This window comes from Pinus tabuliformis, chromosome Q (genome assembly GCF_031772625.1).
Source record: "Pinus tabuliformis cultivar Carrire ecotype Pingquan chromosome Q, CPIR1, whole genome shotgun sequence".
Taxonomy (NCBI): domain Eukaryota; kingdom Viridiplantae; phylum Streptophyta; class Pinopsida; order Pinales; family Pinaceae; genus Pinus; species Pinus tabuliformis.
The window spans coordinates 104918692-104941999 of record NC_142296.1 but is presented as its reverse complement, the minus strand read 5'-3'; the positions used below and the strand labels follow the sequence as shown (position 1 = coordinate 104941999).

Genomic DNA, 23308 nt, shown 5'->3' with positions numbered 1-23308 from the left:
ATTTACGAAACCAAAGCAATGAAAAGGCGCCCCTAAACCATATAACAAAGGACCAAGCCAAGGCGGTGCTATCTAGGACAACCCGCTGAAGCTGCAAGCAAAGAACAACACCCTGAAGGTGAAGAAGGACACCAGAAAATAGTGTGAGTTCCATAAGAGCTCCACTCACAATATAAGTGAGTGTTGGGCCAAGCAATCACTGGTGGTCGAGCTGAAGGCTTCTGAATCAGACGTAGGTTCCGAATCTGAATCAGAACCCAATAAGGGAACTAACAAAGGGAAGCAGATCATTGATGTAGAGCCTAGTGCCACCATGGCCACCACCAAGATCCAGAAGATTGAGCCTGAAGATCTAGAGGAGGGGGGATGCCTCTTCCACTCATAGATGTGGGTGAAGGGTTCTCTGTTGCAGTTCATTGTCGATAGTGGGAGCCAAAAGAACCTCATTTCAGCAGAGGTCGTGAAGCGGCTGGGCCTAAAGACTATAGCACATCCACAACTGTACACCATCACGTGGCTTCACCAAGGACGAGATCTTCGTGTTAGCCAGCAATGCTGCCTTCCCTACAACATCAATCCCTTCACAGATGAGGTACTGTGTGACGTTGCTCCTCTTGAAGTTTGTGATGTATTGTTAGGACAACCATACTTGTGGAAGCGACATGCTGTGTATGCGTCTAGACCTCGCCCTGTGATTATTACTTTGGCTAATAAGTTGTACATGATACCAAAGGTAGCCCTACCTACTGCCATCACTTTGATCACTGCAAAGCAATGCAATAAGATCATTTCCTAGACCAGGAAATTTGTTTTCCTTATGATTCACCTCAGGGCAAGAAGAAGGTTGTGGCCACGAGTTCCAGGCAGGGCTCCTCTGCACAACAGTAGTAGATGGACAAGGTCGTGGAGGAGTACAGGGATATTTTTGCCTCACCCAAGGGTACATCTGCACTATCAGGTTAAGCACTCCATCGATTTGACCCTGGGCACGCCACTGCCTAATGGACCGATATATCGACGCTATGTTCTGGAGAATGATGAGATCAAGAGTCAGATTTAGGAACTATTGCAAAAAGGGCACATTAGGCCAAGCTCATCACCTTGTGGGAGCTCGATTGTATTGGTACAGAAGAAGGATGAGACTCGGAGGCTCTGTATTGACTATTAGGCGCTGAACAAGATCACTGTCCGGAATAGGTACCCAATTCCGCAGATTAATGACCTTCTGGACCAGCGCAAGGGGGCCAAATATTTCAGCAAGATTGACTTGAAGTCAGGTTATCACTAGGTGCCTATCGAACCCTTCGATGCATGGAAGACTGCTTTCAAATCCAAGGAGGGGCTTTTTGAATGGTTGGTCATGCCGTTTGGATTGACAAACGCCCTTGCAACCTTCATGAGACAAATCGATGACATCTTGCAACCCTTCTCCAATGCATTCGTGGTGGTGTATTTAGATGACATCTTGATCTTCAACTAGAGTTGGGAAGAGCACCTCCACCATATTTGACATGTCCATCAAACCCTGCGCCAACACAAGCTGTGTGCTAACTTGGAGAAATGCACCTTTGCCCTGACCCAGGTTCAATATTTGGGGTACTTCATTGATGAGCAGGGTGTACATGTGGACCCATCCAAGATACAAGTCATTTGGGATTGGCTAGCCCCAACCACTCTAATAGAGCTTTGCAACTTTTTGGGTCTTGCCAATTTCTACCGTAGGTTCATGTCGGGGTTCTCTCATATCACTTGGCCTTTAAGTCAAGTCACTAAGGGCGGAGCGAAAGCAAAGTTTTTTTGGTCGGAAACCCAACAACAAGCGTTCTCCGAGTTGAAGAATCGCCTCTGTTCTGCACCAGTGCTCACATTACCAGACCTGCAACAACTATTTGAGATTGAGATAGATGACTCCAACTATGCTATTGGTGCAGTTCTTACATAGCATGGGCATCTAGTGGCTTACCATAGTGAGACACTTTTAGACACAGTCTGAAAGTACCCCACTTACGACAAAAAAATGTATTCCGTTGTGTAGGCCCGCCGTCAATGGAAGCATTATATTATGGGGAAGGAAACAATCATCCACACAGACCACCGACCTCTATAGTTCATACAGATACAAGAAGTTGCAGAATGATTGCCATCAGAAATGGTCCACCTATTTGCAACAGTTCCATTTGAACATTAAGTATAAGAAGGGCAACACCAATAATGTCGCTGATTGCCTTAGCCGATCACCAGTCATGGCGCTGATCACTGTGCTCGACTCTTATGGGCACGAGATATTGTGGTGGTCACATCTTTACAAGAGCGATCTAGAATTCAGCAGCATATACCAGACACTCCTGGAAGGGAAGCAAGTTCAAATTTCACCTTCAGGATGCATTGTTATGCCACCTAGGACACATTTGTGTTCCTTCAAGTGAGAGTGCCAAGATGATTTGGGAGGCACACTAAAGTCGAGTCGCTGGACATTTCGGAGTAGAGAAAATAGTGGCGGTATTGCAGAAGTATTTTTATTGGTCGAAACTTCGTCAGGATGTTGGGAAGTACATTAGATCCTGCACCGTCTGTGCCATTGCCAAACCAACCATCAAGAAGCAAGGCCTATATATTCCTCTACCTACTCCTAGTCGGCCTTGTGAATACGTTTCCATGGATTACATGTTGGGCCTTCCTTCTACTAAGCACGACAACGATTGCATTTTCATGGGTCGTCGACATATTTTCTAAGATGGCCATCATGGCGGTCTGTAATAAGACTATCACAACAGAGGCCACTGCTAAGCTCTTCTTTGAGCGAGTCTTGGTACACTTTGGGATCCTATAGTCCATTGTCTTAGATCAGATGACAAATTCTTGAGTGCATTTGGTCAAGTCTCTGGTCGATGTTGGATACAAAACTTACTAAGTCCACGACTTTACATCCCCAAGCTGATGGCCAAACAGAGGTTGTCAACATGATGATTGTAAACATTTTGTGCATGTACAACTCGAAGCATCCGCGCACTTGGGATGAAAGTCTCCCCTACGTCCAACAAAACTACAACAAATCTCTACAACTCAACATGCCATAGCCCCTTTCAGGTAGGACTGGGATTTCAACCATTATGCTTCATTGATGTGGCCATGCCATTTGCAGTCACTCATGTAGATTCAACTCACATTCAGTCCGACGCTGAAAGGGTTAACAACTTCATTGAGTGCATTCAACGCATCCGCCAACAGGGCCATGATATATTAGACAGAGCCAATGCTAAGTACAAGCAGTGCCATGATCAACATTAAGTGTTGCAGAAGTTCCACGTGGGCGACAAAGTTTGGCTACATTTGCAGAAGGAGTGCCTTGCTAGACCCCACCGCAAGGGATTTGCTCGCTCTGATATGGGCCATACACCATTTCCAAGGTTGTCGATGACAATGCCTTCGAGCTCAACATCCCACCGTTCCTGGGGTCTGCACCCAATGTTCAATGTAGATCGAATTCGACCATACTTTCCACCATTGTTGGACACATATGATATTGTAGAACAACTCATACCAACAGAGCTCAACCCAGACTAGATGGAACAGGGCACATATGATCAAATCATGGACACAGATCAAGAACACTCGCCAACAGAGGACACAACTATATTGAGTTGTCAAGCAGGCCAACTCCTTCACCAGGGCAAGTGGTTCACCAGGGACCAGGTTCAACAGAGATTTCCTTACCTCATGGAGGCTTTGCATGCAATAGGGACCATTGCTTCCTAAAGGGGGAGGAACAATCCAGGTGAATATTGGTGGCCACTCGCCTATTCCACCTAGACCCCCCTAGTCAATTTCATCTATTTCCTTGTTCATTTCAACATTTACTATTTTTAGCAGTTTTTGGGGTCCTGAACTTTCGGAGCAGTTTTCACCCACTAAACGACGTTTTTTTGGGGTTCGCGGCAGGCCCATTGCCGTAGGCAAGTGTCTGCGGTGAAACCTATAGTACTCAAAGAGACATTTTCCAACAAGGTATCATACGCGTTAAACAGAGATAATATGACCAAGTTAGGACCCCAGGAAGTTGGCTTCCCGACTATCTCCAACGGGGCCCACAAACTCTTGGTGTTACATCTTTTGGGGTTGGGGTTTTGGTTGTTTAGGGTTTTATTATGTTTTCCAATAATAAGTAGGCCCTTGAGCCTCATTGTAATAGAGTTTAGAGACATGTAGCCACCACATCTCTTCTGAGAGATAAGATACCATCACTCGAGTTAGCATATTTCCATTTTGTTTGTAAGCATTGTTCAATATTTTTCTATTAATGAAATGAAGTGTTTTTTTGCTATATCTCTGTGTTTATGATTATATCTGTAAGTTGTTGCATTCCTGCTTAAGTTCGGATCATTGGAAGCACCACTATCAACTAACCAACTATCAAATGCATCTTCAAAAGAAGAACTGGAAAGAGCAGAAACAAGAAAATATTTCGATTGAGTTTCCGTTACATTATTTTTATATCTTGGATTTCTTGTTTTCTTAGGATGTCTTTTTCTTTGATTTTCAAAAGAGTTTTTTCTATAATATGATTTTTTAAATCTAGGTGCTCTTCTTCTCTCTTTACAGTCACGAGCAAAGTGACAATGTTTTTGTCAGTTAACGCATCTTACTTTTGACATGTTTAGATTCCCTTTATTTGATTTAAAAGTAGATTTCCTTTTATTCCTTTTCTTTCTATTGTGATAGGCTGAAAATGCATTAGGTTCTTTTCCTTCATGATGTAAAATTCTCCCTCAGGAGATCATTCTGGCCTCCTCTTGGATACATTTTCCCAAGAGCTCATCAAATGTGGGAATAGTGTTGATATTGCTAATGGTGATGATAAAAGTCTCCCAAATAGGATAAAGGCCTCCAAGCACAATCAACACCATTTCTTTGTCGGGTACAACTTCACCAACTGTTAACAGTTGATTCCCGATTTTGGTCATTCTCAGGAAGTATGATTAAACTGTGTCTCCTCTGTTTATCTTGATCTCCTTCCGCTGATTCTTCAAGGCAATAATGTGGTTCAAATTACTAACTGCAAACATGCCAATTAGTTTGTCTTACATTTCCTTAGCTTTCTTCAAAGCAGAAACAAAAGTAATGAGATGATGACTAAGAGAATCAAAGATAATTTTTTTAACTTTGATTTCACCCTTTTTATGTCTGGATTTGACAACAACTTTTGAATTCTCTAGTAGATCAACTATTGTTCTTTCAACATACTCTAGAACTTCGTGTTTTTCAAGAGTGATATCTAGCCTTGCTTTCCATGGACCAAAGTTTGAAACATCACTCAACTTATCTTCTACCTTGAAGTAGGATGACGTCATTTTGATTAAAAAAACTTTGTCAACAAGTAGGGTCTCTTTAGGTGATATCTGGTCTCATTGGACTTGTTTTCACCAAGGCTCTGATACTATGTTAAAATATGAAAGCTCTCTGAAGAAATTCAAAAATTCTTTGCAGAAACTTGAAAGTTTTATGCAAGAAAACTGAATGTACTTGCATAAAATTTAATGTACTTTGTAGAAAACTAAATGAAATTGAATGTAGTTTGTAGAAAGCTGAATGTACTTTGCAGAAAATTGAATGTAGTTTGCAGAAAGCTAAATGTACATTGTAGAAAACTGAATGTACTTGGCAAAAAATCGAATGTTCTATGCTATTACAGTTACTTAGAATGCAAATTTTTTCTTCACAACTTTCCAAATCAGCAATTTTAGATAGAACATAAACTTATTTTGGATAGACTCCTAAGTCTAAGTGTTCCTCACAGAGGAAAAATGGAAGTCCAAAGAAGTCCCTGGAAATAGCCCCATTGCAGAGATCGTCGCGTTCTGAATCTGTTGCAACTTGAATGGGCAAAAATGGATTTAGGATGCAAAAGTTATGGCAAAAAGAAGATGCTCTTGTTCCTTGGAAAAAGAGGCAAATCTTCAAAAAAATGTCCTAAAAGGTTTTATGAAGAAAAATCGCATCGGAGGAGGTCAAAGGCGGACTTAAGTGGAAAGGGGAAGCACCCCCGATCGCCGATCCCCGACATATCAGGTCAGAGGCGGGCTTGTCTGTATATAACCTAAGGTGAGACCCAGGCCAATGCGATATCGCGATCGTCGATATTGGCGTCAGCTTATTTACGACGGCATAAGGCAAAGGACGGACACCCGGGCTGAGTGATGTTGCGATCATCGAAATCGGCAGATCGATATCAGTGATGGCATGGGACTTAAGGCGGGACCCTAGGTCGTGCGACTTGCGATAACGCCGGACCCGACGGGTCTTATAGGCACGAATATATATATTTTCAGATCCGACAAGGGGGTTTTTCTTATGTAAATTGGCATTTTCGTTAAATAAATGAAACACAAAGGAACACACCCAATGCGATATATAATGAATCCGAAAGGTTTTACACATGCAAATATACATAACTTGAGTTCCATAAAGGCAGGTTTTGGGTGGGCCTCAAGTGGAAAATGGTTTTGGGCTGGCTCCGCTTGATCCCACACTCTGGTCGACACGTGGCTGGCAGAGGAGAGAGGAAAACTGCCTTTTCGAGCGTGTAACCTCCGTGCTCCTAAGCTGCCTGAAATGGGATATTGATCGTTGGATCAGGGATCCCGCAGATCAATGGTGGAGATTGTGACAACAACCAAAGGCAGACCTGATGCGATTTTAGGGCGATTGCGATAATATTTTGAAGTCCGACAAAGTGGATTTTGTTGAGTTTTTGAAGGTTTTCCCGTGTATTTGGGATTAAGCCCAATACACTAGTGTGATGTGATATAACGCCTAATGGCAGACCCGATAGGGATTTAGGGGCGATTGAAAGGGATTTCACGTCCGGAAATCACACTCGATAGTGTATTTTGCGAGCCTTCCATGTGTAATGGGATGTTCTCCATTTTTCGATTTTTGCCTATGAAACGACCCCGATTCCTTCTGTAATCGCTCCTGATCATCATTCCACACTGGAACAGGTGTTTTTACAAGCAAATGATGCATGATAATGCCATCGTTTCTCAGGTGGATAAGCCAGAAAGCCAAGGAAGATGCCTCAAAAGAGCTAGAAAGCACAATTGAGAGTAGAGGAGGAAGAAGATAGCAGGAGGCTAAGCCAAAGCAGGAAGCTAAGGCGATAGAGAGCAGTGCAGAAAAGGAAGGCAAAGAGAATGCAAAGCTGATGCGCAGAATAGCCGAGTGGAGTCACTTGGAAGTCAAGTGAAAAGCCCAAGAGCTATCATTTGCAGAGAGCCAAAGCCAGAGCGAGAGCCTAGGGCTAGAAAGCCCGAGAGCTTCAGAGCCAGGGAGAGATGGTGTTCTGAGCCCATTGTTCCGTGTAAAATAGTGGAGTTGAGCTAAGAGCTTGTAAAGGACTTTGCCATAATCTCAGAGAGCCTAGTCGAGTTGACTAGAGCTCAAGGAGATGTAGCCCAAGAGTTTTGGGTGAGCTCCTCATTAAATTGCTGTTGTATGTGTTTGTTTTATTGCTACAATTATTTACTGTTATATGTATTTATACATCAGTTAAGCAAATCAGTTCACAACACATAAATAATTCTAAAAAAGACATAAGCATACACCTATATTGTCAAGCGCACATTTAATTCCGCATTGGTTAATCATATAGACTTGGGAACAAATAAGCTTTGGAAGTGGGAGAGGTTCTTGTAAGTTAGACAAGAAGCCTAAGTGCCCCATTTTCAGATCAGGTGGTATCAGAGCTTGAGATTGATTAACCCCACCTTCAAAGAAGGTTATATTAGAATGCTTGATTGATAGAGCAAAGATTGCTTGTCTGAAAGGTGTTTAAACAGTCAGAGGTTGATTGTATGCTTGTTGTAGACTGACTATTGTTTGAGTTTGTAGAGGTGAAGGGAAAGCTGTTGATACCTGAGTCCAGGAAGGACAAGAAGGGCTGAAGGCATTCTTCTATTCCAAAGGACCTCAAAGCAATCCTTGAAGCACAAGAGGTTTGTTGCAAAAGGTTTTTTAAATAAGCTCTTTATTAATCTTGTTTGAAATTCTTTTGTTCATTGGTATAATGACAAATTCTACAAGTGAATCCCCAAACTCCTCCTTCATCACAAGACTCTATGATGAAGTCTTGAAGCAATACTTGTTCATCATGATGGACAAGGTGAGAGAAATGTATGAGGATGGAAGGAAGAGCAACGTACTTAGAGAGCAGTTACATTCCATGACGGAAAAGAGGCAATTGCTTTCTGACAGACTGTAGGAAATGGAGAGGCAACTTCATATTGCAAATATGAACCTGAAAAGGATGCATGAGTTGGAGTCACAACTCTTTGTTGCCAAAGAAGCCTTGGTCAAGTATTAGCTTGAATAAGAGGTAAACCATTCCAGTTTGTCTTCAAATTCTTCTAAGGATGCCTATATTGGTTCTTTTGAAAGACATACTAGAGGCATAGGTTCCAAGTTAATGTCCAAGATGGGCAATGAAGGAGAAGGCTTGGGTAGACATGCACAAGGTATTGTTGAGCCAATAATAATTGAGGAAAGGCCTAAGTATTTGGGTCTTGGTTATGGACAAGCTTATGGAGAAAGTTCCAAAGCTGCCATGAAGACCATTAAAATAGCTCCAAGAAGGAGTTGCATTGCAGGTTTTCAAGAGTGTGAAGGTTGTATTAAGGGGGAATGCAATAGCTTGAAACATCATTTGCAGGATGCAGGTGTTCAAAAACACACACTTGAACCAGAGAGTTGGGGAGACTCTAACAGCCTTGAAGAGGTTGATGGGGTTCCAAAAGGATCCACTTCTTCATTTGCTTCACCTCCTCATGAAGGCAATAAAGGTGAAAGAGGTAGGTATAAATCTGGTTCTAAACATTTTCCTTTTGATTGTGCAAAGCATGATAAATTTCCACATAGATATGGGAAAAGAATTGCATGTTCCTTTTGTGGTTTGGATAACCATAATGTTTCTAGATGTTGGAAGAGAATGGCCACATACATGAAACTTTTGAAGGAAAAGAAGCAAAAAGCCAAAGGTCTATGGACAAGGCAAATCATGCTGTTAAGAGGATGCACATGTGTTGCACTTACTGCCATAAGCAAGGGCATCTTGCTGAAAGGTGTTGGACTCTGAATCCAGCAATGCTTCCATAAAATCTGAGGAAGGTGGAAAGAGAAGATGGCAAAAATGGAAAGGAAGTTTCCATGGGTGATGTGTCTCAGGATGATTCACATGTTGATGTTGATGTATAGACAAAGGTAGTACCTTTGAAAGGGATTGGTGAGAAATGGCTAGAATCCTTATCCAATTAAGGTTGCATGTCTATTGATGCATCTATTTGCATTTCTTTGTTGATGAGATGCAAGTTGCAGGTTTCTATCAAGAAGGTGAATGGAAAAGTTGAGTAGGAGACTCACTTATTGCTGCAACATTATATTTCATTTCAGCTTCGAAAGTACAATGTACTTAAGTGAAAGTTGAAGGATGAATTGCATGCATGAGCATGATGTGCATGGAACAGGGATGTTGATGTTTTCCTTGTATTTGAACATGTATGTGTGATTAACTTGCAGAGTTGATTGCTTTGACATGCATGTCATATAATGTTGACTTGAGGAAAGTTAACTTGGTCTCCAAGATGGAGATAATAATGAAGTGTTTCATCTTTTGAAAAGAGTCCTCATGGTCTTTTTCTACATGCTTGACTTGAAGGGCCATTTGTTTTAAAGGCATGTTTTGTAGGCTTGTTATCTAGTCCATCATTTGTATGTAGATATAAGACATGGAGGTGTTCACAAGCTGTGAAATCTGTTTCTTTTGTTGAAGCATGTGTTTAGGCCATCTAGTTGTTGTCTGTATTTCTGTTGTTGTTAACCGTTGTTGTTGACAACTTTTCAAACAAATACAAATGAAAGTTTTGTGGAGTAGATGAACTTCACATTTGTTTGAGCCACCTCGGATCAATGATCAAGGCAAAGAAGTTCAAACCACCTTCTATGACCATTTTAGCAGAAGTTCTGTAGGAAGGCAAGGAGGAAGACAGTTCTTCCCAGGAAGACCAGCCCATCCAAGAAGGGAAGTGGTCAGAGACTTTGGTTCAGAGGCACTATGCAAGGCAAGTGTGGGGAGGCTGAAAGAAGAGGGTGCTGTTACTCTCAGGTACTGTTCATATCAATGTATCAGTCTTTTGGAGACCAAAAGTTCTTTTAGTGGGAAGGCGTGATCCAAAATGGATTTTGGATAGACTCCTAAGTCTGTTCCTCACAAAGGAAAAATGAAAGTCCAAAGAAGTCACTAGAAATAGCTCCATTGCAGAGATCGTCTCGTTCTGAATTTGTTGCAACTTGAATCAGCAAAAATGGACTTAGGATGCAAAAGTTATGGCAGAAAGAAGATGCCCTTTGTTCCTTGGAAAAAGAGGCAAATCTTCAAAAAAATGGCCTAAAAGGCTTTATGAAGAAAAATCGCATCAGAGAGGTCAAAGGCGGACTTAAGCGGAAAGGGGAAGCACCCCCGATCGTCGATCCCCGACATATCGGGTCGGAGGTGGGCTTGTGTGTATACAACCTAAGGTGAGACTCGGGTCGACGCGATATCGTGATCGCTGATATCGGCGGATCGCAATTGACGACGGCATAAGGCAAAGGACAGACCCCCGGGCCGAGCGACGTTGCGATTGCCAAAATCGGCAGATTAGCGTCGGCGATGGCATGGGACTTAAGGCAGGACCCCGAGCCGTGCGACTTGCTATAAAGACGGACTTAACAGGTCTTATAGGCACGAATATATATATTTTGAGATCTGAAAAGGGGTTTTTCCTATGTAAATTCGCATTTTCGTTAAATAAACGAAACACAAAGGAACGCTCTTGATGCGATATATAACGGACTCGAAAGGTTTTACACATGGAAATATATATAATTTGAGTTCCGTAAAGGTAGGTTTCGGGCGGGCCTCAAGCGGAAAATGGTTTTGGGCTGGCTCCTCTCGATCCCACACACTGGTCAACACGTGGCTGGCTGAAGAGAGAGGAAAACTGCCTTTTCGGGCGGGTAACCTTCGTGCTCCTAAGCCGCCCGAAATGGAATATTGACCGTTGGATCAAGGATCCCGTAGATCAACGGTGGAGATTGCGACAGCAGCCAAAGGCGGACTTGATGCGATTTTAGGGCGATTGCGATAATATTTTGAAGTCCGATAAAGTGGATTTTGTTGGGTTTTTGAAGGTTTTCCCGTGTATTTGGGATTTTTCCCAATACACTAGTGCGATGCGATATAACGCCTAATGGCGGACCCGATAGGGATTTAGGGGTGATTGAAAGGGATTTCATGTCCGGAAATCACGCCTGATAGTGTATTTTGCGGGCCTTCCCTGTGTAATGGGATTTTCTCCATTTTTTGATTTTTGCCTATGAAACGGCCCCAATTCCTTCTGTAACCGCTCCTGATCATCATGCCACACTGCAGCAGGCGTTTTTACAGGCAAATGATGCATTGTGAAGTGACAGAGCCGCAGAGGGACAATGAATTGCAGAGAAACGACCAGGGAAGCTAGAAAGTTGAGGAAGATGACTCAAAAGAGCCAGAAAGCACAATTGGGAGCAGAAGAGGAAGAAGATAGCAGGAGGCTAAGCCAAAGCAGGAAGCGAAGGCGAAAGAGAGCAGCGCAGAAAAGGAAGGCAAAGAGAATGCAGAGCTAATGTGCAGAACAATAGAGTGGAGTCACTTGGAAGTCAAGTGAAAAGCCCGAGAGCTGTCATTTGCAGAGAGCCAGAGCCAGAGCCGAGAGCCAAAGGGAGAGTCGAGGGCCATAAAGCTCGAGAGCTTCAGAGGCAGGGAGAGATGGTGTTCTGAGCCAATTGTTCCGTGTAAAATAGTGGAGTTGAGCCAAGAGCTTGTAAAAGGACTTCGCCATAATCCTAGAGAGCTTAGTCGAGTTGACTAGAGCTCAAGGAGATGTAGCCCAAGAGTTTTGGGTGGACTCCTCATTAAATTGCTGTTGTATGTGTTTGTTTTATTGCTGCAATTATTTACTGTTATATGTATTTATACATCCATTAAGCAAATCAATTCATAGCACATAAACAATTCTAAAACAGACATAAGCATGCACCTATATTCTCAAGCGCACATTTAATTCTGCATTGGTTAATCATACAGACTTGGGAACACATAAGCTTTGGAAGTGGGAGAGGTTCTTGTAAGTTAGACAAGAAGCCTAAGTGCTCCATTTTCAGATCACATATGAAGACAACCAAGCACAGATATGAGACATTGAGAGTTAGGTCCAATGACCAGGGTAAAACCCATAAGGGAAAAACTCAAATGATTCTTCTTCTTCTATTAGATTTGTTCAATTGTTCCGCAGAGTACAAAGAGTGAGAGAATGAGAATGAACAAAGTCACCAATGTTTGATCAACTTGTAGCGGAAGTGCTCTTGCATTTTGTTTGAAGATATCCTCCTCCTCTTGATTAAATCTTGTTCTTCACACTTGCTCCAACTCTTTTCTTGCTCCTACTCTTCACTTGCTCTCACACTTCTCTTGCACACACTCAACTCTAACTCTCATTCTTCATAATGAACATGCTACTCTCAACTCTCACTTTCTCTTGCTTAAATAGATAAAAAAGGAGAGGAGTTACTAAATGAATTCATTCCTTGAGCCAATAATAGGAAAATTGAATTCCATGATGGAGGAGTTACTTGAGGAAAAATATAACTCATCTCAAGAATAAAGGGAGAGGTACACTTATCTTGAGGAGTTACAATTTGAATTAAGGAGAGGGAGAGTTACACTTAGACATGAGAGAATATTTAGTGAGAGTTACAAATTGAATAAAATGAGGGAGTTACAAGTGCATGTAATTAGGAGAAGTTACACTTTTTTCACACATCGAATTAGAGAGGGAGAGCTTAGCTTGAGGAGTTACAATTCGAATTAAGGAGAGAGAGAGTTACACTTAGACATGATAAAATATTTGGTGAGAGTTACAAATCGAATAAAATGAGGGAATTACAAGTGCATTTAATTAGGAGGAGTTACACTTTTGTCACACATTGAATGAGAGAGGGAGAGTTACATTATCTTTAGTGTGGAGTTACTATTTTATTCCAAGAGAGGCATTCAATTTTCTAATTAAGAGATTCTCAATTTAATTTACTTATTCCATGGGAATATTCATTTTTATTAATCCAATAAAGGTGAATGACTTTAGTCTATTTTATAAATAATAGTATAATAATAATGATAATAATACTAGTAAGAATGAAAATATTAATTATTGACTAGTATAATCATGATTGATTTGATTTTAAAGCGGATTACATATGTCGAGGTTATCCTTGATCATTTAGACATGAGTTTCTATTTTTGGAATTTCACTTCCAAATTGAGACGTGACTTACTATTTTTGGAAAGTCATATTAGAATTGTCAAAAATGAAATTTTATTATAGGTGGTTCAAACAAAACTGAAAGATATGATTTCTTCTACGAGAAATTCATCCCAGAGCTGCCAAATTTTAACAATGTCACCTTGCCTTAGGGTCTGGAGACACCTAATAGGGTTGAATATCTAGCTTATCCCTAACACAAGTAGGGAACAATTTTACGAGACTTGGTCTAGTTAGATATTTGAAGGTGATCTCAATTTGAAGTGTTATTAGGCCTTTAACAATTAAGTATGGTCTACTATGATGCATCTATGGTCATCATCCCTAATGATTGTGTCTTTCACTTGGTCTTCAGATGGTTTTACCATGTGGTTCTTCACTCAACAGTGGATGTTTTTGAGGACTTATTGCATAACTCCACTACACATCCTGCCCAGGTCGTTTTGCACCTCCTAAAGAGCAGTGATGACCTTGTAGATGCGTGTTGCTCCTCTAGATAAGAGCGTTGGGCAATTTGATGATTCTAGATGATGATTGGCATTGTAGAGCACCCCCATATGTTGAAATTCTGAGCTCTTCTTGCTTGGTGTTTGATTTACTTGATGTTGTAGCCAATGGACCCAGAGTGTGTCCAGGCTATTGACACATTTTGATGGACATTGCTTGATTTAGAGTCCAGAGGATGATGGTTATCCTCAAGATGATAAGGGAGGACTGGTACTCACTCTTGGAGCCCCAACGCTGGAGAGAGATAGTGCCACGTCACCCACCTAGCCCTTGAGAGAGTGACGTAGGGCACCTAGAACATGGTTCTTGGACATGGAGGCACTTCTTGAGGTCTCCCCTTTGGATTTGGAGTTGATTATGATGACATGACATTTCATTTGTCCATCACACACCGTTTTGTGGCATTTATTGCTAAAAAACAAGATGACATCATGGATGTATAGGACATTGACCCAAAAATGTGGGCATTTATCGCATTATTTTTTTGTTTTGAGCTATATGGGGTTGGCTTGTAACCCCTTGTCTGGTCAAACACTCAAATTCAAACTTGTTTTAGGGCTTATAAGTTTTTTGTTGTTAGCATAGTTATCGATGAAACGAGAACTATTACCTCAAAATGGGTACTCGAGCCCAAAAACCCGAAAAAAACATGAAAACACAACCAAAAAATGAAATTTGTTTATTCTCGATGTTTTTTTAAGGTAAATTTTCAACATTTTTTTTAAATAGAAGTAAAAACCATTTTTTTTTTGAAAAATGGATGAAAAAACACCCTTGAAAAAATTGTTTATTCTAGAATAACAAAAAAAAATCGGGTTACAATTTTGACATGTTTTAAAAATGGAGTTAAAGAAAAAATATCCGGGTTTGGGAAATTGTAAAATTCCAACAATTCTCGAACAAATTGTTAAAGATACAATATCATGTCTAGAATCTTGATAATTCCAACTATTTCCATCCATGTTGTTAGACTCTAAAAAACCTTGAAATTGTAATTGTTTTCAACCATAGCATTAAGGAGAAACTATTATGATTAGGAAAAACATTAAAATCTTGACAATTTTTTAACCATGCAATTAAAACCAAAGATCATGAGTACAAAAAAATATCTAGTTTTCAAAATATTTCGAGCATGACATCATGAAATTTTTTTATGATAAAAATATTTAAAAATGAACACCTAAGAGTAATTTATTTTTTAAATGCTAAATATATAGCGATTTTAAAATCTTAGCCTAAAACAACTCGATACATTGCAACAAAAATTTATAAATCAACCATCAAATTGACACGCAGTGTAGGTGAACTAAACTTAAGGACCAACCATGAAATTGATACATTGTAGGGATTGATTTGATTCATTATAACGCAAATTTTAAAATCAACTATCAAATTCCCTATAATGGGATCAGGGTGTTAGACGAGTATTGACACAAACCCTATAGAAAAAAATAAAAATGAAAATAAAAACCAAAATAAAAAATAAATGTATAAAGAAATAAAAATAAAAAATACAAAAGAAAACAAAAATTTCAGATTTTGGAAAAAAAATAAAAACAATAAAAAAAACACAAAAAAATAGTACAAAAGTTAGTTAGTTTTTTTTTTTTGGGTTTGTAAAAGACAAAAAAATGTAAAAATAAAACACAAAAAAGGGTGTTTTTTTTTAGATAAATAGAGAAAAAACAATTAAAAAAACACAAAAAATAATAATAAAAAGAAAGCAAATTTTAAATATTGAAAAAAAAAATGAAAACAATAAAAAGACAAGAAAACAATAAAAAGACACAAAAAAAAAGAAAACAAAAATTCAAATATTGAAAAAAAAACACATAAGAAAAGAAAATTAAAATATTATAAAAAATTAAAAACAGTACAAAAAAAACACAAAAAAATACAAAAATACCAAAAATTCAAATAAAAAAATAAAAAAATTAAAGAAATAAATAATAACAAGAAATAAAGCATAAAAAAAAATTTAAAAACATGACAAAAAAATCAACTATAAAAAAATGAAAAAAAACCTATAAAAAAGGGAAAAAACTATAAAAAAGGAAAAACTAACATAAAATTAACTTACAAATATAAAAAAAATTGACAAAAAAAAAATTTATAAAAAGGACAAAAAAACCTAAAAAATGTAAAAAATAACATAAAATTAACTTATAAATATAAAAAATTAGACCCAATTTTTTTTTTTAAATTTCATAAAATAAGTTTAAAAAATAAAAATAAACGTAATTTAACAAAAAAAAAATTAACAAAATAAAAATAAAAACATTTTTTTAAAAATAAAAAATAACATAAAATTAACTTATAAATATAAAAAATTAGACAAAAAAATAAATAAAAAATATCATTAAAAAAAAAAAATTAACCAAAAAAAATAAAATTAACAAAATAGAAATAAATACATTTATTTTTAAATAAAAACAATATTTTTAAATAAAAAACATTTTTTTTAAAATAAAAAAAAATACGTAACTAAAAAGTTAAATTGAATTAAAGAAAATTAAAAATTAAAATAAAAAACATTATAAAATTAAAATAAAGAAAATAAAAATCAAAATAAAACAAAAAAATAAAAATAAAATTAAAAAAACCAAATAATAAAAAAATTAATGAAAAAAATTCCTAGCATCCATCGGAGGGGTTCGCCGTGGGCGTGGGTGGGGAGGTGGGCTGCACTCCTCGCTTGCACCCTCGGCTAACCTCGCCGATGTGTGGCTGGAAATTTTATTATTATTATTATTATTTTTTATTAACTTTTTTTTTTTATTTTGGTTTTTAACTTTTTTTTTTTATTTTTTTTTGTATTTTTTTTTTTTAAATTTATTTTTTTTTTTTAATTTTTTAATTTAACTTTTTCTTTATTATTATTTTTTTTTAATTTAAATATATAATTTTTGTTTTTGTTTATTATATAATTTTTTTGGTGGTTGTATTTTATTTTTTTTCAACTTAAAAACATTGTTATGGATTTTTTTATTTTGTTAATATTCAAATACTTTCTTTAAATTTTATGTTTTTTAAAATATTTTCCTTTGTTTTTTTGTTTAATTTTAATTTTTAATTTTTACAATTTAATTTTGTTTTATTTCTACATTTTTATGGGCGTTATATATATATATATATATATGTATCTTTATTTATTTATTATTATTATTATTTTTTTTATCAACATGGAAATCACAAATATTTAAAAAGAATATCCACACTTAATACATTAGAAAATTTGAAGTGTAAAAAATAAGCCCTCTAAACAAAAAGGGTTGATGCTGCATCAACCGTTTTCAAAATCAAGATGAAAATCACTAATATTTAAAAAAGGTGTTTATACTTGCTACATAAAAAAATTTTGAAGTGTGAAAAATAAACTTAAAAAAAAAAAATGTAAAAAAAAACTCTTTAAAAAAATGTGTTGATGTTGCATCAACACTTTTCAAAATCAAGATGAAAATCACTAACGTTTTAAAAAATGTTCATATTTGATACATAAGAAAATTTAAAGTGTTAAAAATATGCTAAAAAAAAGTGTATTCTGTCATCACCACTTTTCAAGATCATGTGATTTTTTGCTACCTCAAAAAAATGAGTACCAGTTCATTTTCTTGTTTGATCGGTAACTATGTTTGTTGTAAAAGTAAAGAGATAGACCTCATATAAATAGAGGATCCTTCTAGTCCATTTAGACATCATCACACATGTGAATTCAAACTCCTTCGAGAGTGCAAATTTCTTTTGCCTAATTCACTATTGGGAAAAATGTGATTTTTTTGGAGCATCTTGTTATCGGAGATTGATTTTTATATTTTAGACTTCTTTTTGGGAATGAAATAAGGCTTTTCTTGGAAGAATGTGTAAGTTTATTGCTGATTTTTCTATATTTTACATGTGAATGAATTTATCCTAAGGTTTCGAAATGATCCATGTTTGAATGCATATAGTTTATTGGAAATCTTGTTGAAATTTTGCATGTTTAAATTGTAAATCACATTAACATGATAGTAAATGCGGATAAATCATAAATAATAAGTAGAAGACAACCCAAAACAAGAGGACAAAATATTTGGCGGATTCCAGGGAAAATCCCTAGTGTGGGGAAAACCCTTTGATTAAATCTTCTTATTATTCTTCAAAAGTTCAGCAGAGAGAGAGAGAGAACATAATACAAACTTTACTTGCCCAATCAACTGTAAAACAGTCCAATGAAAATTCAGTCAACAGGATGCCCTAGCCAGTAAATCAACCCTGGTCAAACCAACGAAAGTCTCCCTCGAACTAGCTTTGTCAAACCTAGTCAACTCGGCGTCCAAAGATAGTCCAAATTAACCCAAAACAGTCAACTTTGTGGTCAAAGTCATGCAGTCAACGGAGGTCAAACAGTCGCAAATACCTCGATTTCTATGCTACGAGATGCGACTTAAAGAAATCCGACTTTATGCCTGAAAAACATAGTCAAAGGTGGAGGTTTGACCCTCGGTCAACACTGCTGTAGATAGCCCAAAAACCGTCCTAAAATTTTTAGTCAACCCTAGTCAATGAAGAGAAGAAGAAGCGCTGCTCCTTGCTGTATGAACCAATGAGGAGAGGAGAGAGAAAGATGTGTTGAGATGATGGTGTCCAAATGAGGAATAGGTCTCTCTTATTTATACACAATGTTGAGGGTGAAGAGACACATTTGTTGGGCTTCTTGTGCCTACATTTGACTGGAGCCGACCTTGACAATTTGTCCATAGAAGAAATATATTCATAATTTCATTTCTACTTGTCAGAATGAGATGATCTTTAGATCAATTTTGCAACTCTCGGAAAGAGGAATCCAATAAAAATATCATCTCCATCATATGAGTTGTCCAAGGTGGAGTTTGGACCTAGTTGCCAATTTTAACACTATCTTATGATGGCAGGTCTGAAAAAACACAGAAAAAACAAAGAAAATCCCTTTTGAGGGCCACCAAAAACTGTATGTAAACTTTAGATTGATAATTTAGGGGTGGAGGAAGTTAGGAGAACTTCAAATCTACAACAATTCCGTGTTTCCAGCAAGATGGGAACTTGTATAAGCGGTCTAAGGGTCAAATCCCTATTGGGTGAAAACCCTTAAAATTATTCCGACAATTGATTTTACTTTCTAGTGTATGGAATTTATTTCAGTGATTGATTTTAGTTTATAGTGGTTCGAATAGTCTCTAAATGTTCCCATAATAATAATAAAACTTGGAAAAACAAATATGGAGATTTTTACAAGGGTGGATAATTAATATTTACTTGGAAAAGCCCTTGTGACTTGAATTCAACAAAAATTGAAGAATGTATGACCGTAGATAATGCATATTTGAAAAATAATTTAAAATACCTTGTGAAATATTTTCCCTTGGATAAAATCTAATTTTATGGCCTAAAACCCTAACGGTTGAATAACTAATATTAAGATGATAATCTGAAATTGCAATCTAGTAAATATCTTTTATTTTGTTTAATAAATAGAAAATTAAAATATTTGGGTTTTTTTTGGAAGAAAGATGTGTTGATTTTTCGAAGTCTTCTAAACTGATAATTACTTTTATTACTTTAACCCTTTTCACATTCATATTCATCGTTAAGAAATTACATATAAGACATCAACAATAGAAACAATTATGATCGTAGGATCATAAAGAGAACCAAACAAGACACACATATTTTTTCTTGGGAAAACCCACTTGAGGAAAAATCCAACAACCTTTTCCTCAGTGAAATTATTTAGTTTAACAAGAGATACATCTAATCCTTCTAGTAAAAAGGAATGTCAAACTGACCAATAGAAAAACCCAAGTCAACCCTGGTCAAATTACTTACAAATATGCTTACTCAACTGGGGTAAATCTGATCAGGACCTTGTCTTTCTTCCCATATATTTGATCTGTCTAGAATTTGACCTTCTGCCCAGAAATATATCTACCTATAATCTTGGCCTTCTGCTTGGAGATAGGTTTGCCCATAAACTCGACCTTCTACCTACAAATAGGTTTGCTCATAAAATTGGTCTTTTGCTTGCCTCAGAGATTCGGCCTGCCCAAATTCGGTCTGCTAAAAAATTAGAAATCTTCCTTGAATGACTCGGTCTGCCCTATAAAAATATCGTTTCGCTGCTTCTCACGTGTGAACAAAAGGTATATAACTAATTTGAATTGCTTGCCAAGAGGTAAATTCTAATGGGTATATATAGTGATTGGATGAACCCGAAGTGCTTATTTGACTTCTTAATGGCTATTTTATAGGTCGATCTCTCGAGTTATTGGTCAAAGGCATCCCCAACGACTAGTTAGACTTCCCGATGGCTAGTTGACTTCATAATGGCTAGTTTTATTTGAATTTTCCCTTTAGTAAACTCAACTTAGCCCATGGACCTTAGGATCTCCAATGCCTTAAGGACTTTGAGCAATCTGGCTCTTGAGTATGCTGAAATTGGCCTTGATTTGAACTAGGTATGCCTCCAAATATTCATTTGTTGCCTAGAGTTGCGACATCATCATTGCTCCTTGCATGTCATCTAACCATTGTGCTAGTTCTCTAACGCCTTGGAAGGATTTGAAAATTTTGACACTGGTTTTTCTACCACTTGCTTTATAGACAACTCCTAACATAATGAATGTACCATACTATGCAATGCTAACCTTATTTTGCCACATGGAAACCTGTTTGATTTGTTTGACGAACATTGACCGCACTGTAACTGGACACTACCTTTACTGCTTGGAAAAGTTCTACCTGGCATGGATTCTCATCAATTTGAACAAATTGAGATGAAGTTGGTTGTTTGACCACCAGGACCACTTTGCATTGGGAACCATGTCTCATAAACTGTGAAAGTTATTAATATGAGTCTCTCATGCATGAGAGTTGTCTAGGAGATATTGAACCAAAGCCAAGGTCATCTACTGATCCCAACCATGTGGTAAGGCATGGGTGCACCTTGACATGGGATGGTGCGACCGATACATCAATGATCATCCCTACAAAAGTGGGCTCTGATAAAACCATGAGTCCTTAAGTAAGCCCACCTAAGGCTCTCCAATATTATTCATGACGAATGGAACTCTAGATGAAACACAGAGGATCGACCATGGTCCATCCAAAACAACAAGATACATACAATAAGAATAAGACACCAAGGCCGGGATGCCTAATACACTGGTTTTGGCAATGATTTTGACTTGTGACCTTGGGCTTACCATGGTGATGATATATATTTCAAAATTTTGTATGTATCCTTGTTGACATGAGGGGTAACAAGACCCTTATTTCATGTTATGGGGTTATATTTTCGCAAACATAATGGTGATACTATATTTTATTACAGTTCATGGTCATGCTTGGATTCAATTGTTGTAAAGAGGCCTTTATCTTGTAACCTTGGTAAACAATTAGCTATTTGTTTTATAATAAGGTTATGGGCCTTCTTGTATGGTTTTGCAATAAGGAGATGATTTTTTTTATGGATTTATGTGTTTGGAAGAGTTTAGTTGATGGGCAAATATGTAAGTGGAGAATTTCCAAAGCCTACTTAGTGGGCGAGTATTTTATTGTTATGTAATCTAGGATAGGGCAAAGCTTATTTTCTATGCTGACATAAGATGAATTCTTTTGAAAAGATTTGATTTTTAGAAAAGGGTAGAGATGAATTCAAGCCAAGGATAGTTTTTTAACCTTAGCTAGAGGTTTGGAGTACCTTTTTTAAAGCTTATAAATAGAAGGCAATTCTTGTAAGGACGACATTTTCATGAAGTTAGAGCAATGCATGAATAAATGTTAGATTCTCTCTTTTTGTTGTGTGAACATTTCTTTCTTGTTGTCATGTTGTTCATAACTTGAGTTTGTGCATTTTTTGGTAGGAAGACTTGATTTGTAAATATGTCAATTTATTAGCTTATTCTAGATTTCCAAAATTGAATACTTAATTTCGCTATCTTACTCATATTTTAGTGGTGTCAATGAAAAAAGTTGATATGTGAAGTAAGGTTTTCCTTACGTTCTATAGTTGTTTACAAGTTGAAGTTTGTGCATCTTTGATAGGAGTGCAAGACTAGTAAGTTGTGAAATCTATCAACATTGGATGCTTTCTTTCATTCACTACCTTAGTTTTCATTTATTATGTTGAAAAACTTGTGGTTGATTTTGGTAGGCTTAAATTTCATTTCAAATTCACAAAAAAAATTTGCACTTAACTGTTGGAAACACTGGGAGGGGGAGGGGGGTGAATCAGTATTTCTTACTTTTTTTTTTTAATTTGGTCTAGTGATTGCCAAAAGCATATATAGATATGTATATGTATACGTAGAACACAGAAATCAACAACTGGAATTAATGCTTTTATTAAAACTCAAGACAGTGCAATGAAATAAATACAATATAAGTATATATCTGATTGTGGATAGTTGCCAAGCTCCAACTTGGACTTCAGTGAGGCGCCAACCTCCAGAGCACCAACTCTGTTTTGCAGTGGTTTTGCACTGAGAACCTACCCCCAATGACTTCAGTCCTGTTCAGTTCTGAGGCTCCAACCCAACCTTGGTATAAATTGGTATGCTACTACACTCTATTCAGCTGAGGTTCTCTCACTCCTACTCTCCTGCCTCTGCTGCTTCTGTTGCCTCTACAACCTCCACTGCTTCTACTAGCTCTTCTGCCTCTGCTGCTTCTGCTACCTCACACTCTGGTTCTTCACCACAACAACAGCACCAACAGTTCTCTGTTTTTACTGTTTTATACATTCCCATGCCTCTGTCCATTCGTTTCCGCTTACATCGCCTCTTAGGTTTCCTCCTTGGTCGCTGCGGTTTCCTGTGAGCTGTGCAAGTTCACTGACTTTTTGGGGACACGTAGATTCATTTGAGAGGTCCAAAACTCCATGGAGAACACATCTTATTGGTTACGACTGTGACAACGCTCCTTTGACAATGATTGTGGGCATGCACAAAGTTTTGTCTTTGGTTTAAATGAAGGCATTATGCCCCAATTGCACTCTCCATCGCTCTGATACACCCTCCTAGATCATCGGACCAGTTACAGACCAGTTATCTTAGGCATTTCGGCCTAAGAACCCTGCGCAGGCCAAAAACACAATTACACAGGAAAACACAGCCAAAACAATGGAAATGACTAAAGGGTGGACTTCAAGGTGTGTTACATCCGTGTTTGTTTCTGCATCGGGTCCATGATTAAATCGCAATCGATGATTCGTGAATCCCGGGGATCCTTTATATTTTGGACCCATGACTCCGCCGATGGCCAACGACCGATCCTCCACTGCTCCGATGAATCGGATGCGATGTGGTATTAAACCATGGTTTATATGCCCATCAGGTCCACAGCCTTATCGCAATCGACGCTTTCATGCAGCAAGGCTTCTCGGCGTGTGATCTGCGATG

General features: G+C 37.6%; 1 protein-coding gene across 13 annotated transcripts in view; it reads left to right on the top strand.

Annotated features, from left to right (window-relative positions):
• The window catches only part of LOC149218446 (NAC domain-containing protein 54-like), a 288196-nt gene that overhangs the window by 80816 nt on the left and 184072 nt on the right, over window positions 1-23308 (top strand). The gene's annotated exons all lie outside the window — the stretch shown is intronic.